The 18,833-nt window shown below is 36.6% G+C and overlaps 1 long non-coding RNA gene and 1 pseudogene across 10 annotated transcripts in view; both read left to right on the plus strand.

Annotated features, from left to right (window-relative positions):
* Positions 1–18,833, plus strand: part of LOC147581049 (uncharacterized) — a 530,577-nt gene that overhangs the window by 91,965 nt on the left and 419,779 nt on the right. The gene's annotated exons all lie outside the window — the stretch shown is intronic.
* On the plus strand, positions 7,163–12,105 carry LOC147581050 (small ribosomal subunit protein eS17 pseudogene; annotated as a pseudogene).

Consider the following 18,833-nt stretch of genomic DNA (forward strand, 5'->3'; position numbering starts at 1 on the left):
CCAAATACATGTAACTTATAAGAGACACATCTTAAATATAAGGACACAGCTAAATTGAAAGTAAAGGATGGAAAAAAATACACCATGTTAACATAACATAACATAACATAACATAACATAACATAACATAACTACACATGTTAACAGAAACCTGATGTGACTGTATTACCACCAAACAATATATATTTCAAAGCAAATACATGAAGACAGATCATAGATGAAACTGAATGTTTTATAGTCATAAAACCATCAATTCATCATGAAGACATCACAATTGTATCTTGAGTATGCAGCCAATACCAAACCTTCAATATTTCATGTAAGGTTTTACTGTCTCTCCCTTCATAGCCTCCTTCTTCTAGTAGTTCTATAATCTTAGTGGTAATTTAGCCATCACTGTCACCTGGACACATGCCTGTGTGGAGTAAAATACTTTTACTCAGCTAGGAAAAGGATTATATGATGTAACTGCTTATCTTTTGGTTTATTCCTTCATAGAAGGCATCTAGTGCAGTGACATGGAGTCTACAAGGAATTAGAGACCTGGCTTCAAGCCTTGGTACTGCTGGTAACATCAGGCAAGTCAATCAAATCACTGTGAGCCTCATTTTCCTCATGGGGAAATGGGGATGGAAATGTTTGCTTTGCTTTATATTTAGGCTTCTTAGGAAGCTTAAAAGAGGAAATGTATGCAGTGCTGGATACATATGAGACATTGTTGTGAACACAATGGTGAGCTTGCTTTTTAGCACCTGTCTAATCCTGGCTCATGTGCAGCTGGTGGCCCCAAGGTGCCTTTTCCTTATTCATCAGTTTAGTCTATTTTCGTCCTGAGTCCTTTACAGACAGAGCCAAAGGAGACTGATAAACCTCTATGAGGAAACTCAGAGACCTCTGCCCTTAATTTTGTACCTCTTATATTCACCAAAGAGGGAAATTTGAAGATTCTAAACAGGATAATTAAACCAGGAGGCAAGTCCTATTCCGGGATCTGGTTAAAGATTTCACAAATAGATAATGGAAAGCATTTAATGTGAAAATTAAAATATTTGACCAAGTTTTTAAAACTGTATTATTATTATTATTATTATTATTATATATATATTTTTACCAAAAAGTGGTTTTCCATTTGGTTTTGTTTTTGGAGAGAAACTGATTTCCATGTGTAAAAGGAATAGAACTGTTTTCGTGTGGATTGTCTTTTATGGAGGTGTATTTTTTAGTGATAGAATTTTGCTGGAATGAGATGAGGTTACCAGAACAGTTTTCCTTGGCATATAAGAAAATTAAAGGACTGTGTGAAATTATAGTTCTAAGATTTGGGAAGTTTGAAATTATTTAATGTATCTATATTTTCCATTAAGGGCTTGCTAATTAAGGTGGGCCTTTTAAAAATAATTAATCAATATAAATATTATTTGGAAGTTAGTTATCTAAAACTTGAAAAATATGACTAAATTATGTCTAAATTTTAATAATAATATTTCCAAATAACAGTAATAGTACTTTAAGACTAAGAAACAGATATTCTTCTCAATAGCACTAGTTGTAATTATATTAATCCAAAACATTAATATTATGTTTCATGAATTTTTGTACATGAACATATATATACAAGAGTTTTCTTTAGTATTTGAAACAAAAGATTGCTTCCCCCATACCTGCATGAATCTCTATATGCTTTTATGTTCTGTTAAAAACAAACACAACTATGAAGAAAATTTCACTGTTTAAATCTTGACTGTGAAAAATGACTGTGCAATTGTTCATTTTTCTATTTCTTAATGTAGTATAGGCCAATTTGATGCTTACAAGATAACAGAATAGTTTCCTGTTGTGAATGTATTTCTTTTTTTTAAATTATTTTAATGTTTATTATTTATTTTTGAGAGAGAGAGAGAGAGAGAGCGCGCATGAGCAGGGGAGGGGCAGAGAGAGAGAGGGAGACAACAGAATCTGAAAGAGGCTCCAGGCTCTGAGCTGTCAGCACAGAGCCCAGTGCAGGGCTCCAAGTCACGAACTGTGAGATCATGACCTGAGCTGAAAGTCGGAGGCTTAACTGACTGAGCTATCCAGGTGCCCCAAATGTATTTCTTTTTTTTATTTCTTTCTTTTTGTTTTTAGAGAGAAAGAGAGAGAGAAAGCACAAGTGAGTGCTAGTGAGTGAGGGGGAGGGACATAGGGAGAGAGAGAGAGAGAGAGAGAGAGAGAGAGAGAGAGAGAGAGAGAGTCTTAAGCAGGCTCCATGCTCATGCTCAGCACAAAGCTCAACATGGGACTCAATCCCATGACCTTGGGATCATGACCTGAGCTGAAATCAAGAGTTGGACACTCAACCAACTGAGCCACCCAGGCACCCTGTGAATGGATTTCTTAATCAATAGTAACCTGAAAAAAAATGTAGGAAATGTTGTAGGAAGGTGATAAGGGAAAATAATAAAGGCATTGAAGGAAATGCTCCTGGTGCCAGGAGTCAGAGAGAATGACGGGGTCAGCTTGGGGTGTGGTCACGTAGGATTGGAGGGTTCTATATGTATGATTTCAGGAAGGTCCATCTAACTTGGACCCTTAGTTTCCTCATCTGTAAAACGGAGATAATAATATCTGCCTGTTATGATGGTGACATCAGATTATGTTTGTAAATAATTTGATGCAGTGCTAGGGATAGGTACATAGCAAACATACACTAGATTCAACTAATAAAGTGAAAATTAACTTTACCACTGAAATGGGGTTTAAGAATTTCTGTCATTTCCATCTTGATTTACTTAATTTCTCTCTATAAATAATTAGTTCTAGATCAGCAGATTACCTTTGGAAAACCTTTATAGAAAAAGTCATTTCTCTGTCACATCATCCATTAACAAGAGGTTGCAGCTCTGGTTTATTCAATGAGGCATTGCTATGTAAAAATGGAGATATTGATATTATTGACTATTAATGAATGTTTATTCCATATTAGAACTTATTGTTTCCACAAAATATAATCTATTTTAAGAACTGAGGTGAACCACAAATTTTTCAAACAAGAAATGAATTTCTATATTCAATTTTTTAAACTAACCAGGCACTCAGCATATAGCTTTAATTAAGTTATTTGCCTAGAGGGCAATCAATAATTAATTTCCCCATTCAAAAGCTATGACTTGGATGTTTTTCTTAAAGCATGCCAATTAAAAATAGAAAAGCCAGACTATAAAAAATATATATGTTTACTGACAAGTTAGAAGATATTGCCAGGCTTTTTAATAAGCTCTTTGCTTTATTTGAAAAGAAACTTTAATTATCTTTGATCATGGTGCTTAAATCTTAGCATTATATTCCTACTTTGTAATACTCGGCTCATGGTGATAATTCCCTCATAGCTTGTGATGACTAGAGAGAGTCATAATAGACAATTGATAAACTTGTTATGAGTTGACTAAGTTGGAAAGAACAGCTTTGAATTGCTCTTGTTAATTTAACCCAGATATTTTAGAAAACTGGTGATAAGCTGGTTGCTATGAAGTATTTACTAATATAAAATAAGTCTTAGCACACTTTATTAACAAATCTGAAACTGAGTTTTGAGAGGGAGGAAACTGGGACTTGTACTCTCTTCTATTTCTGAAACTGAGTTTATCTAAAATATAATGTAACAATAGTTCTCCCACTTGCTCACTCTGTTCTGGTGCCGCTGGCATCCCTGCTGACCTTACATAAGCCTGAGGCTTTGCATTTGCTATGCCCTCTGCCTGGCATGCTCTTCCCTCGGATATTTGCATCACTTACTTCTTCACTTTACTCAGTGTCATTCTCTCAGAGTTGCTTAATCTGATCCCCACTAAAGTGCTCCCAACTTTCTTTAACCTGCTCTGTTTCTTTCTACTGTGCTAATCATCTTCCAATGCACTATATACTTTAACATATTTGTTTATTGTCTTCCCTCTTCCTATCAGATGTAGACTCCAGGAAGCCAAGAAGTTTTGTTTGCTCTATTCATGCTGTATTTCCAGTGCCTAAGATATTGTCAGACACTTACTGAATACTGGATAAATATTTGTTGAATATATGAATAGATGTGCCAATAAATGTAGAAGTAAATAGGTAGATTCAACCTACTAGCTTGAACACCTAGAAATGGTTCTGATTATTTGCCTCATTGCCTCAAACCTGGACTCATCAATGGAATGTGCCAAATGAAGTTAAAATGCCAGAGATCGTATCTCATAGAAAGATAAATCTGAAGAAATTAGGGAGATTTGGTATCTCCCAGCTTTTTCCCTCAAGAGGATATAACACAGTAAAGGAAACAATCAGCTAAACTAAACGGCAACCAATGGAATGGGAAAAGATATTTGCAAATGACATATCAGATAAAGGGTTAGTATCTAAAATCTATAAATAACTTATCAAAATCAACACTCAAAAAAAAAAATAATCCAGTGAAGAAATGGGGAAAAGACGTGAATAGACACTTTTCCGAAGAAGACATCCAGGTGGCTAAAAGACATATGAAAAGACGCTCAACATCATTCATAATCAGGGAAATACAAATCAAAACCACAATGACATGCCACCTCACACCTGTCAGAGTGGCTAAAATTGACAACTCTGACAACAACAGATGTTGGCGAGAATGTGGAGAAAGAGGAACCCTCTTGCACTGTTGGTGGGAATGCAAACTGGTGAAGCCACTCTGGAAAACAGTATGGAGGTTCGTCAAAAAATTAGAAATAGAACTAGTTATGACCCAGCAATTGCACTACTAGGTATCCATCCATGGGATACAAGAGTGCTGTTTTGAAGGGGCACATGCACCCCAATGTTTATAGTAGCACTATCAACAATAACCAAGGTATGAAAAGAGTCCAAGTGTCCATGAACAGATGAATGGATAAAGAAGATGTATGTGTGTGTATGTATATATACATGCATACATACCATGGAATATTACTTGGTAATTGAAGAGAATGAAATCTTGGCATTTGCAACAGCGTGAATGGAGCTAGAATGCATTATGTCAAGCGAAGTGAGTCAGAGAAAGACAAATATATTATTTCACTCATATGTGGAATTTAAGATGCAAAACAAATGAACATAAGGGAAGGGAAGCAAAATAAAAACAGAGAGGGAGACAAACCATAAGAGAACAAACTGAGGGTTGCTGGAGAGGTGTTGGGTGGGGGGATGGGCTAAATGGGCAAGGGGCATTAAGGAGGACACTTGTTGGGATGAGCACTGGGTGTTATATGTAAGTGATGAATCATTAAATTCTATTCCTGAAAACATTAATAATAATAATAAAAAGGAAATACATTCTTCATTAGACATTAAGGAATTCACTAGGGAGGGGAGTGCAGCGTTCTTGAAAAAGACTGCAATGACTATCATCTGTATTCTGGGATGATACTACTATGTGCATTGGCATTCCATGTTGACTGAGGCCAAAGAGCAACACTCATCTGAAAGTAAGGTGGTGTGGTTCCCATGATAATCAGCAGGATGAGAGTGATACTAATAGTTTGACACACAGAAAACTTTGGAGGTAGCTCATTGATCCTGGGGATTCTAGAACTGCAATTGTCGATATCTCCCTAAGGTCCTACTTAAAAACCCTCTGGATTTGTCAGTGGCCTGAGTGGCCCACCACACTGGAAATACACAGTCCCTATCACACTTGCCTAACCTGAACCAGATAATAGCATCAGAGCTCCTCAAGTGAAAGGAAAGATTTGTCTTGGTGAGGAAGGACCCTTCAATAGTCTTAAGTGTATCTTCTTTCTAGTCATTCTTTAGTATTTTTATAGAGAGTATGTAATTGGGAATTAACTTTATTGTTTGATCCATTGGTAGCAGCATATCAAAACTGGCTTTGTGACTGAATGGAATAGAGAAAGACTGAATATCCCTCACAGATGGCTATGGTGACTGAATGATTAAGGGTATTCACTTTTGAGGAAAGGATGCCCATGTTTTAATTTGGAATATAGATATTTTCTTAATGCCAGTAATGAGAGTGCTGTCGTTGCTATTGCTATTGTTTACAAAATAGTATGAATAGGAAGAAGGTTGTTCTTGGGTGGAAAAGTCAAAGATCATATTATTGCTGATAGTACATCTTGCTCCCTCAACAACCACTCCTATCACTTTCTAGCTTGTGTTCTGTATCACTCATTTTTAAGTCTTCATGCAACGCCTATCTCCTATTTTTTGAAATGTTCCCCCTCTCTGAAGTCTACAACATGTAGTCAGTATTATAGAGTTTAGTTGTTAATTACAGTCTACCTTATTTTTAAGTAATTTTACATATGTGTTTTTACCCTCTTTGAGGTCATTTTATATTAATCTGAGGATGTCATATATTCCCTTTTGTACCATGCTTAATGACCTCTGGTCTGTTTAGCTAAGAGAACTTCCATTTTCATGGTATCTTTATCTAATATTTCATATCCATTTATAATTTGGAACATAAAAAAACTCAACAACTTAGTCATAACAAACCAAATACACAAGTCTTGACACCCAAATTTTGAAAGTCTGATAAAATGAAAATACATCAACATTTCTGGAAAGAGATCAAAGCACCCATTCCTCATTTTATGAAACCAACCAGCAGAGGGAGCAAAAGAGATATTTAAGTGTTCCTGTTTCTGCTTGCAGCCCTTCTACTGTAGTTGCTGTCAAGAGCTAGGCTATATTTTTAATATATATCCCCCCTAGTCCCTAGGCAGAAATTCTGTTGTATAATCACCACATGCCTGTGAAGTCAGTTCTAAGACATTCTGTTTGCACAAATTCTTCAATCTTGAGTCCTGTGAAAACCTCAAAAGCTACTGGGTGAAAAACCAGGACTAAAATTTTAGGCCTTCAAAAAAAGAATAAAACAAACAAACCCAAAACTCTATCTAGGTAGCTCAGGAACAAAGACAAAGAGAGTTTGAATGAATAAAAAGTTAGATTTTAGCTGTTAGGAAAATGATAATGAATTTCTGCTGTGTTTTGTATTATCGCAAACATTTCGAGAGATTTTGACACATACTCTAATGGTTTTATTAATTCAAAATAAAATTGTATTTTTTATATGATCAAGAAATAACAAAAAGAAAGTTCCTCTGAAAAGAATCTTTTATATTTGTGTGTGTGTGTGTGTGTGTGTGTGTGTGTGTGTGTGTAGTGCATATATACTATATATGATATATGCCTATATTCCCAAACAAAATATATTTTAAAACATTATAGATCAAAAGAGTTTCTCATTATCCTGGATGTTTTGGTTTAGATAATTCTGTCAAGTATAATCATGAAGAATACCAAAGACTTGTGTGTGGTTTACAGTATCCATGACGAAGCTTTAAGAATGTCATTACTTGCATTCTTTGGATAAATTCAATATGAGGACTCTTTGAATGTATAAGATCTTATTTCCCAAATTGTCCCTTGAATTTAATGAAGTTATATTAAAGTACAGCCACAGGGGTGAAAAAGCAAAAAAGAAGAAAAATCTGTGATAATGCAAAGCTAATATGAGTTTAATATGAATCATTTTATTCACCTGTTGAAGAATATCAAAAGGAAAAGGAAGCATTACAGTATATTTCATTTTTTAAGAGAAGATAACTATAAATAATATCATTCATGTAGTTTCTTTTGCGTTGGGAATGTATAAACTCTTACACTAACAAAACGTAACACAAACTTTGGAAATTTCCAGATATCGTGTCATGGTGAACATCTTTATCGTTCTTATAATTCTTGACTGTTGACTGTAGGTAGAATTATATCAGATTGAGTTATTTGAATTGATCTCCAAAGACAAGTCATATGGAGCTCTTTTACCGGGGACCCAACAACATGGGCTGTGTTTGCATCAAAACCTTGAAGAAGGTGGCCCAGGTCATCACTGAGAAGTACTCCACTCTCCTGGGCAACAACTTTCATACCAACAAGCCTCTTTGTGGGTCTATCACCATTATTCCCGGCAAGAAGCTCCACAACCAGATAGCAGGCTGTGTCACAATCTGATGGAGCAGATTCAGAGAGGCCTGGTGAGAGATTATCTGCATCAAGCTGGAGGAGAAGGAGAGACAAAGGAGAGAGAATTATGCTCCTGAGGTCATAGGCCTGGATCAGGAGATCATTCCTGACACTGAGGAATTGTAGAAGCTCTTGGACTTTGACAGGGTCTGTCCAATCTGCAGGTCACTCAGCCTACAATTGGGATGAATTTTAAAACACCACGTGGAATTGTTTGAATCTTTCTGCTGTGCTGCAGTATCTTCAATAAACCTTGGGAGAGAAAAAGTCATGTGGAACTTCCCCTGACTGAGACTAATGAGATTATTTTTATGAGGGGTAGACTGGATATGTTTATGTGTGTGTGCCTGTGTGTGTCTGTATTGACTGGTCAACAACAGAAATAACCTTTATATTTGCCTCGTCAAGGGAGGAACAAACATTCTAACTATTGTGAAAGTCTTTTTTCCCCTTGCTGTCTATTTCTATCCTTTGGTGAATTAATTTTTATTACAATGTGGTCATTCCTTGAGCTGGAGGCATAAACTGGCAGGCTAACTGGACCTCTATGGGGGATACCTTGTCTGTCTTCTGGCTGGGTAGTTGGGTTGTGCAACTCGTGGAAAGAACAGCATTACAGCTTGAGAAGAACACACCACTGAATGTTTTGTAAGAGCATTTGGAGAGAAACAAATAAACCGATGTTGGCATTCATTTTGTTAAAGACACTAATAAAGCAAAGTTTGAAAACTCAAAGAAAAACAGCATCTTTGACTTTAAAAGAATGTAAATCCCTAGGGAGATTTCACTGCCTAATGCTTCTTGGTAATACAGCTTAATGAAGCTCATTGTTTTAGATTGTTTTGGTCTAGTGGGTATGAATAACATTTGAGCTTGTCGAATTGACTCAAAGATTGGGAGAAGGTGCTGGAGAGGAGGCGGTCTGGTATGGTTCAGTGAGTTGGCTTGGACTAGCAGTCCAGCGATGTTCGTTCTCAACCCAATTTTATCATTCAGTAATTGCTTGTCCTTGGCCAATTCAACAGATTTGTTTCCTTATCTGCCAAATATCTTACCTCTTCTTATAGGATAATGGGATCAAATGGAGGAACTTTGAAATGCTTAGTATGCTGTAAAAATAGAGCTGTCTTTATAAAAATTATTTTTTGTTATTAAAAATATTCAAGTATATCATTATGGCTATGATCATAATGCTTTTTTTAATAACAGCCTAGAATATGTAGCTTGGAAATGACAAAACTAGGATGAAGCCAAAGTGTTCTGATCTTTGGGAGTAAGGTAAAAAAATGCAGTATTCATTAGGACATTTGTGGTGGTTAGGGAGATGACCTTAGTAGGTTATCAAATTCACAACCTCTCACAATGGACCAGACTTAAGCCAATTCAATTAAAGGAGATTTTCCATTGTTTACAAAGACTACCACAGCCAGCCAGGACTCTTCCAATACAAGCAGTTTCAATATTATGCAATTCTTTCTTATGTAATTCTTAATTCTCAGGCTTCACCAGCATGGGGATAAAAATAGAATGTTATGATTGTTGCAAGTTGGTATTTCTCTGACCCAGCTCCAGTTTCACTGTGTGACAACTCTAGACCACCCTTCCGTGTCTACTAGTTATAGCATTCTTAAAGATGTGTGTCATCTACAATCAGTGAGTTTATTCTTTTAACTACCAAATAGCATCCTATGTTCTATTTTCTTTCTCTTCTACCCTGACTCCATATATTCTGTCTACTGCCTTCTGTTAAGAAAAGTAACTGCTTTTCTGCCTGTGCCACTCTATGGAGATGATTCTAGAAGTAACGGTGTCTGATGCCCAAGCTGCCAGTGCCTGTTGCTGAGTGTGTTGAAGAATCTGTCATGGCATCAGCCATCAATATCTCCTACTGTGGGGGGTAAGACTAGCCCAAATTCTGCAGTTGCCTTGTGTACTCTGTATCTGTCCGTGGTGTTCTTGTTTTTACCTGCCCTTTAGTGGATGCTCCCATGTTCTGGTGCTTAGCCCTTAGTCTGCGAGTTCTGAGGCCAGGGGAATGAGTGACTGATATTGTGCTATACTTACAGTCTTATCTTCTCTTTGATTCTGGCGCATCATCCTTGAACCGAAGATGTGTGCCTCATTCCTTTCTTTTCTTTTTTTTTTTTTTTTTTTAAGTTTTACCCAAGAGGATTTCGGTCTCCTATGTAATGCTCCCAGTGACGCTCACCTCAGAGCCCTACCAGACACAGTTGAATATTGGATAGGCTTAAACTGATGCACTTACTTTCCCTGAATGTCTGAATATAATCTCTTTATTTTACTAACTTTCAGCGTTTTCCTTTGGTTGGGAGGACTCTTTCATTTTTATAGTAGTACTTTATACTCTTATGGATCGTGGACAATCCTCTCAACCATCAGTTCTGCAAAAAAAAAAAAAAAATCAGTCTCAACTTCTTTTTAAAGTGAGAGTGTCGTTTTATCGACTTACTCATCTTTGTGGTTGTAGGCTTGAAGTCTTCAACTTATTCACAAAGTAGGACACCTTATTCTAAAATGTAACTTCTCTCTTCCACAAGGTTTCTTTGTTTGTCAAACCTAAGTGACGAGATGAAGCATTATTTATGGGGTCCTAACATAACCCCCGTTCTCAGTATGCCTAGTGTTATTGGAATCACACGAAGTGTACATGCCTTTTAAATGATGCATAAGAATGAAGTGTTATAGCAGGCTCCTGGTTTACCCTGGCTTGTAATTTCCCGAGAGATGCCAGAATTGGCCAAAGAACTTCTTTTTAAAAAGATGGAAAAAATTCCATGGAAGACAAACATAGATCACTTTAAAAATCATTTTTCTCCTATTTCTATTCAGCTCTTCAGTCCTTAAATATCAAAGCCCACTTTCTAAATGTACACATAGCGTATTTGTCCTGGAATATAATAGTAGGGATTTTGAGAATCATCTAGACATTTGACAAATGTCCGTTTGAAACAAATGATTTTATTCCTAGCTTAAAAAAATCTCAAGTAGATATCAACTTTGGATGTGTCTCTTAAAGATCATATGTCAGTTTCATTAATGAATATCAGAAAACAGATTAACATGTTTTCTCAGTATATTTTTTCCCTTATTTATCTTAGTGTCTTTTACAGTGATCTTATGAGATGTTCTGGGAGAGAAAGATTCCATGGTCAGTGAGTTTGGGAAAAACTTCATACCATATTCAGAGGTCCTGTAGAAAAAAAAAAATCTACTTAACTCATTTAACCCATCTAGTCCCAAACAAATTTGACCACAATAACCACTTCTCTTTCTCCCTATTTAAAAGCAGGGACACATTTAACATCTTATGGAACACATTTTGGTAATTATTGGTCTGTTTTAACCTTTCCAACTAACTTTTTTGACTGCATGGGTCATTTATTTCAGTTTTCCTTCCAATAAATATTTCAGGTACTTTACTGGTTTGATTGAGTCAGCTAGGAGTTTTGATACAGCCTGTTACATAGCCTAATCTTACTTATATTTTCACATGTATTTTTCAGACACGCTTCTTTGGCAAAATAAGTGTTTCAATTAGGTTTTCATCACAGGATAAGACAAATGCAGAAAGGAACTAAACTTATATTCCTTAGGTGAGGCCTAGGCAGTTTCTTAGGACCAGACCGGTGTTGAGCCTGGCTGTCTCCTGCCTGGGAAAATACGAAATTCAGGACCTTGAATGAATGGACAGGCAGCTCAGTGAAACAATGAATTCAACAGCTGCAAGAGACTATAGACATCATCCAGTGTTAGACCCTCATTTTGTGCCAGTAATCAGAGGCCCAGATTACCAAAGCAACTGGGTTAGGTTAGGTCCCAGCTGTAGCTGAGCTGGATTTAGGCCTGGCTTTCTGAGTCTTAGTCCTCTAAAATTTCTCCTAAATTTGGAGCCTCTTAGACCTCTGGTGGAGTAGTTGGATTTGGTCTCAAATTCACCTCTGCTATTTTCACCAAGAACAAAAATTCTTAACTGTTGTCCTTGGTTTTCAAAAGCACAGCTGTTAAGTTGACGATGAATACCATGTGATAAAAGTTCTTTCAAATATTAAACTCCACAAAAATATTTGCAAACAAAAAAGTCTGTGTGTTGTGTTGTGTTGTGTTGTGTTGTGTGTGGTGTGTGTGTGTGTGTGTGTAGGTGGTGGTGGTGGTGGTGGTGGCAGCAATGGGGTAGGTAGGGAAGGGGAATGCACATTCTAATTGACTTAACTAGGCTAGAAATACTCTTGTTCTGGTTTCCAGGAACAAAATAAAACAAGAAAAATTGTCATCCTACTCAAACAATTGTTGAATATTTGTTCTTATTCAGTTTCTCTTTTGGAGAGTTATTAAGTAGGCTGTGAAATGGGTTGGTGGTGAAAGATGAGCCAGTAGCAATTATTTCTCCATATCCTTACTGACTTGGATAACACTCACTTTTCTTTGCTATGGACAACCTAACTGAAAATGCAGATCCAATGACTAATGTCTTGGGTGTGTCAAAATGGGAGGCAGGCAGTCTTTGCAACTCATCTCTCTATTTAGCATTTCCCTCTGTTTTTAGATTAATGTTATTTTTCTCCTAACCCATCAAGCTAAGTCTTTTCACAGGAAAATACAGATTCTATTGCAATTACCTGGAGGAATCTCCACTCGAGTACTTGTTGGAAGTCCTTTGGGTTGAGCAGAGGTTTTAACAGGGAAATAAGCACTGCAGAATTATGTCCAGCTGTGTACAAATATTTATGGGAACAGTCACGGTGCCTGAAATAATTGATGCAAAGAAAACCAATTACCAAACAAGTATGGCATTGTTTGGATACAGCAGAATATTCCATGACTTCCCTCTCAATTCCTCTCCACTATGGTTGTATTTATTGAACCTCAAATAATCAGAACAAGTTATTGAAGTTGGAAAGTGGTTACCAAGAACTAGGTATGGATCATTACCATTATTTCTAAGAACAATGACTATTCTTAAAGAAAATAAAAAGATAATTATATTCTGGTCCATTTACCAACACATGACATGGTATTTGACAATTAAAACAATGAAAAAAATGACAATAAGTTGCAAGTTACTTTTCAGAAATGTCTGCATGAGAAATTGTAATTTATTAATTGCTACAGCTTTGACACAAATGAGAAAAATAGCAGTAAAATATATGAGGGGAATAGTATGTATTTTATTTAAAATGGTAGTTTGGAGTTCATATGGGTTTACATATCTCTTATGGTAAGTCTAGCTCCCAGGGATTCAGAGCCCAGAGGTTGGGAAAAGTGGATTTTAGCATAAAAACGATACTTCACACAACCTTCATATAATTTTGCTGGCTTTATAACCTACCCTTCTGGAACTCTGTAGAATGACCTCTTGGTGAAAGCCACTTTAAACTGTCCTTTCTCAGTCACCCTTCCCTGCATTTCACTACCTCACTACTCCTCAGCTGCTCACGATGTGTCAGAGAACTATCGATTCTGTCTCCTCAGCGTCTCACAAATCTGTTTGGAAGACTGGATTTGTAACACCCCTCTTGCTATTTCCCCTTCCTTCATTCTGGATTTATTTAATCTCTCTTTACAACAGCTACCAGAGCAATGAGTCTATAATAGTAAAGTGCATTGAATGGTTGCTATATGCCAGGCACTTAACGTCCATCAGGCCATTTAATTCTCATAGTAATATCATTACTCCATTCTATTAGGTAAGGAAATTATGGCTGAGAAAAGCCTAGTTGCCCTCAGGTCACACAGCAGGGAGAGTCAGGGCCGGGAGTTGAACCCTCAAGGGTCTGAAATGCAGGTTGCCTTCTAACTATTACACTATGTTGCTTCTTTAAGCCAATCAGATCATGTTACCATTTGTGTTAATTCTGATGTTCCTGTCACTCATGAAATTGTCAGTTTTGGAAGGCAATAATTTTTTTAGCATACTCTTATTCTGCAGAGTGGAACAATAAGGAAAAAAACTATGTAATGCAATTTTTAATGGCTGTTTTATGGTATTGACTGTTAATTAAGCCCATCCCTAAATGAAAAAGTGTTTCAGGGGTGCAGGGAGACAATGAATGGATTGATTTGTAGGTTAGAGGTGTGTGAGTGTTAGAGAGGTTTGGGTCTTTAATTAACTGTGGTTGCTTAATTCAGTTGATTAAAAGCACCATATGAATGAAGTCACGTTTGTGGATTCAGTTCCTGTGTGGGCCAGTTTATTTAGTCATCCTCACACCCTTAACCTCAGCCCACCTCCTTGCTAATGTGGACCATTAGCTGAAAGCAAAGGACAGTGTCAGTGGAAAAGTGCAAATGTCTTCTCAGACTTGGAAAAAATTACCCAGCATGCATGTCCTATTGACATTGGCAGAGAAGCAGGGCACATTATTAATTCTCTGATTGTTTTCATTTCTCCTGAAAAATTCATTATGTGACAAAATGCCATAAATCAAGAAACTATAGAGATATCTCCAGTTTTACAAAGAAAAATACATTTACTTATCTAGATAGGAATGGTTAATAACTACTTGAGCATTTTCACTTGAGGTGTTCTCATGTCTCTTTCTTAAATTCCTTTCACCAAAGGTGAATGGTGGTGATTGATGTTATGATGTTCATTTTCATATACTTGAAGTTGGGCTGTCATAATTGGAGAAAAATAAAGGAAACACAGCTTAATATTTTCAGACCCTTTTTATTCCTTTCCAACTAAAGTAATAAATAGCCCATATAAACAGACCACCCCCACCTTTGAGGTGTGATAACTTAAAGTCTATTTAAGTTCCTTTTTACAAACTGTATTATCATTCTGCTCAACTATCATGAAAGAACTATTCTTTTCTTTGTGATATTATCTGATAAGGGGGAATGAGGGTACTTCATTTATTTATTTATTTATTTTATTTTTGAATTTCTATAAAATAAGTATATATTTATTGGGCACTAGTGCCTGGAGATACAATTGTAAGCAAAAGGGGACATGGTCCTTTCTTCCTAGAGGCTTAGCATACAGTGGGGATGATGGACATCGGTAAAATCATAGCTTATTACGTATATTTTGAGTATGTCTATGTACCAGGTAATTTTGCAAGCACTGAAGATATACAGATAAAAAGACCTGCAAATATCCCTTGCCTCAGTGAGCTTATCTTATTATGAAGAAGTCTATAAACAAACAAAAGTAAGTAAAAACAATTAAAGATGCTATATGATAATAAGTGCTATAGGGAAAGTCAAAGCAGGAGGGTTATATGAAGAGGGGTGGGGTGTATGAGTGCACTTTTAAATAAGGTGGTTGGTAAGGCTCCACTGAAAATGGTATTTGAACAAAGAACAGAAGGAGGTGAGGGCAAGAGTCCTATTTCTAGGGAAAGAGAGAAGAACAAGGGCAAGCTCCTGAGGCACGAAGGTGCCTGGTGTGTTCTCCAAACATCAAGAAGGCTAGAGAGGTTGAAGAAGAGGGATCAAGGCAACAACTAGCATCAGGTGAAGTCACAGATGTAATGGGAGGCCATAGCATGTGGGCCCTTAGTGGGACATGTAGGGAGGGAGACCAGGAGCCACTGAGAGTTTTATGATTTGGTTTAGATTTTAATAAGATCATTCTGGCTGCCAGTTAAGGATAGATGACTGAGAGGCAAGAGGAGAAGGGAGGAACATCTGTGATCCAGATAAGAGGTGATGGTGAATTGGACCCAGAAGGACAGTGGTGAGGTGGTAAGAATTGGTTGGTTTCCATATATATGTTTTGTTACTCCTAATAACTAGTACAATATTTACATTTTGGGGCAAAAATATATATCACACCAAATAATTTTCTAGCATATTTTTTATAATGTTTGAAAGAAAAAAAAGAATCCATCACTTATCAGCAGACCATTCACATTATACTACCCTATTGAAAACCACCCGATAGGTTCTCACTCTATTTATACTAAATTGGAAACCTTACAATGACTTAGAAGACCAACTTGATCTAGTGTACTATCCAATATGGTAGCTTCTAGCCACGTGTGACTTTGGAGCACTTGGATTAAGTCTAGTCAAAAAGGAAATGTGTTATATATATGAAATCTACAAGAGATTTAAAATCTTAGGAAATAAGAATGTAAAATATGTTATTGATAATTTTCATACAGTGGTTATGGACTAAAAGTTAATGTATTGGAATTATAGTGGAAATATAGTACTAATATTAATTTTATCTGCTTCTTATTACTTTTTAAAAATGTCGATGTCTAAAGGGGCGCCATGGTGGCTCAGCATCCAACTTTGGCTCAGGTCGTGATCTCATGGTTTGTGTGCTTGAGCCCCTTGTTGGGCTCCACACTGGCAGTCTCTCTCTCTCTCTCTCTCTATCACTCTCTCTCTTTCTCTCAAAAATAAAATACAAAAATGTGATGACTAGGACATTTAAAATTTCAAATGTGGCTGAAATTTTTTGGCTCACATTATGTTTCTGTTGAACAGTGGTGGTTTAAATTTTCTTTTTCTGACTTTAGCTCAAACTATTTTCCTTGTTCACTATGTTCCAGTTACACTGGGCTTCTTTGAGATCCTTGAACTTGCCAGGCTCATTCCTGCCTCAGGGTCTCCTTATTTCCCTTTCCTGAAATGCAGTTCCCTTAGGACTTCCCTTATTTCTCTGTATTATTCATGTTTTAGCTCAAATGTCACTTCTTAGACAAGTATTTGCTGACTATTCCCACTAAATATCTGTTAACTCAATCTCATTTCCTTTGTAATAGTCTGTATTATTTATTCCTGGATGAAATTTGTTTTGTTATTTGTTGTCTATCATCCTCTGGAATGTGTGATATGTGGAAGATAAGTTCTTAATTATTTTGTTTACCACTATACTTCCAGAAGAATAGTGTTTGGCATATATTAGGTGCTTGTTAAATGAATGAAAGTTAATCTCTGTGCATAAAAGGAATTCAGTGCTACAAATTAATCGATGAACAGATAGTTGGCCCTTGACTGGGAAAGTCACAGAAGTTTTACTAAGAAGTGGACACTGAACTGAAAGCTAGAGAATGAGTTAGGGATAACTAGGGGATGAAGAGAGGGAGGTGCAACCACAGGTGGAAGGAATAGAAGGAGGGAAAAACTCAGTGATGGATAAGTGATTTGACAAAAAGTAAAGGGCCACCATGGGACAAAAGTTAAAAAAAAAAAGGTCGCTGTGATTAGGGGAGATGAGTACATACATCTAGCAAGGGTAAGGCGAGAGATTCTAACCTTGGACTGTCTGACTGCAAAACTGTTAACTCTATAATATTTTATGTTGCCTCTAATACCCACAAACTTGATATTTATGAAAAAAATACTTGCTAAGTTTTGGAGTTTTGGGTCTTTGGCTTTTCAACAATTAGGGAATTTGGTTGACAGCAGTAAAAGCAGCAGTTTAAATAAGATGGAATTTTGTTGAAAGTAAATTGGGTAGCTCATGAAAGCAATAGGACACTGGAGCACTGGGGAGAACAGGGGATGAAGGAGGGGATGAAGGGAGAACAGTAGGATGAAGGTAATTCCATAGCAATGTTCAGGACATCACCAGTTGTGCTGTTTCACTGAAGAGCAGCTTCCATGACTCAGCTCTGCTATTCCTGGATACTTGCTGCCCTGTGCATATACTTTCAACTCTGCCAAACTCATAATGAGTAATCTATGACATTTCTGAGGCTTTGGGTTATGACCTCCGTATTCCAAGTCCTAGCTGGAAGTAACTGATTGGCTGAGCCTATGTACTGGTTGTCTGGGATCTGAAAAAAGTCTTCCTGGCTTCCATATTGGGAGGTGATGCCTGATTCCCATTTGTTTTACGATCAACATCAGATAGAAAATGTGTTGCTTGCTGGGCTTCCAAGATGACAGGTATTCACCACAGCCCACTGCTTTGGTGGTCCCAGTCAAATTACAAATTTTATTTTATTTTTTAATTTTTTTGCTTACAACTTCTTGTACCCCATCCAAAGGCTTTTGCCTAACTTAATACAGTTTGGGTTATGTGGTCATATATATCTCATGGCGAAGGCCAGTTATAATGCATGAGCATTTTCTTAGAGTAATATTTGCTGAGTAGTTCACAAAATTGATGGGAACCCTGAAGCACTAGACTTGGAAAGTGACCAGATACAAAAGGGCACAAAACCCACCAAGAATATGGCCATAGGAGTAGGCTGTGATCCCAATACTGGTGCCACCAACAATGGCCACAGACTGCAACCCTCTCTAGATCCTTCTCCCCTGGGAAACTCACCATTATGGCATAGGACTTTTAATTCAGCACCAGGCACTACAAATAATGCAGACTGTGTCATCGCTGTTAGTCACTTGTAGCAGAGTAAAGTCCCAAGTTTGAGTATCTGACTTATCAAGCTAAGGAGCTGAGAAAGGGAATATCTTAAACTTTGGCTTCTTTAGTCAGTTCGGGATTCCCTCAAATATGTGAATATCTGGGCAATCCAAAATGATAAATGTCCACAGTAGCATATTTTTCTGTGTATCAATATTTACAGAATTTTAAAAAGTTTAAATTATTATCTTTTCCTTATATTTTATGTCATTTTGTTGAAAATAAAATATTTCTGAATCTGAATCTATGAATTGAATGTGAATTTTTTATATTTAAATAATATTTGCCTAGTTATTTTCTCAATAGTAAATACTTTTCAAAATAGTAAGTACTTTTCAAAACTTTATATAAAAAGATTGCTTTCAATATTTTGAGAAAAAATTCTTTTCAGAATTGCCATGTTCACTTTCTCCCAGCATTAGGTTAGAGATTTTAAGCTCAAGTACACTTTTCCTAAAACAAACAA

This window comes from Puma concolor, chromosome B2 (genome assembly GCF_028749965.1).
Source record: "Puma concolor isolate L17-30 chromosome B2, mPumCon1.1.hap2, whole genome shotgun sequence".
NCBI lineage: Eukaryota > Metazoa > Chordata > Mammalia > Carnivora > Felidae > Puma > Puma concolor.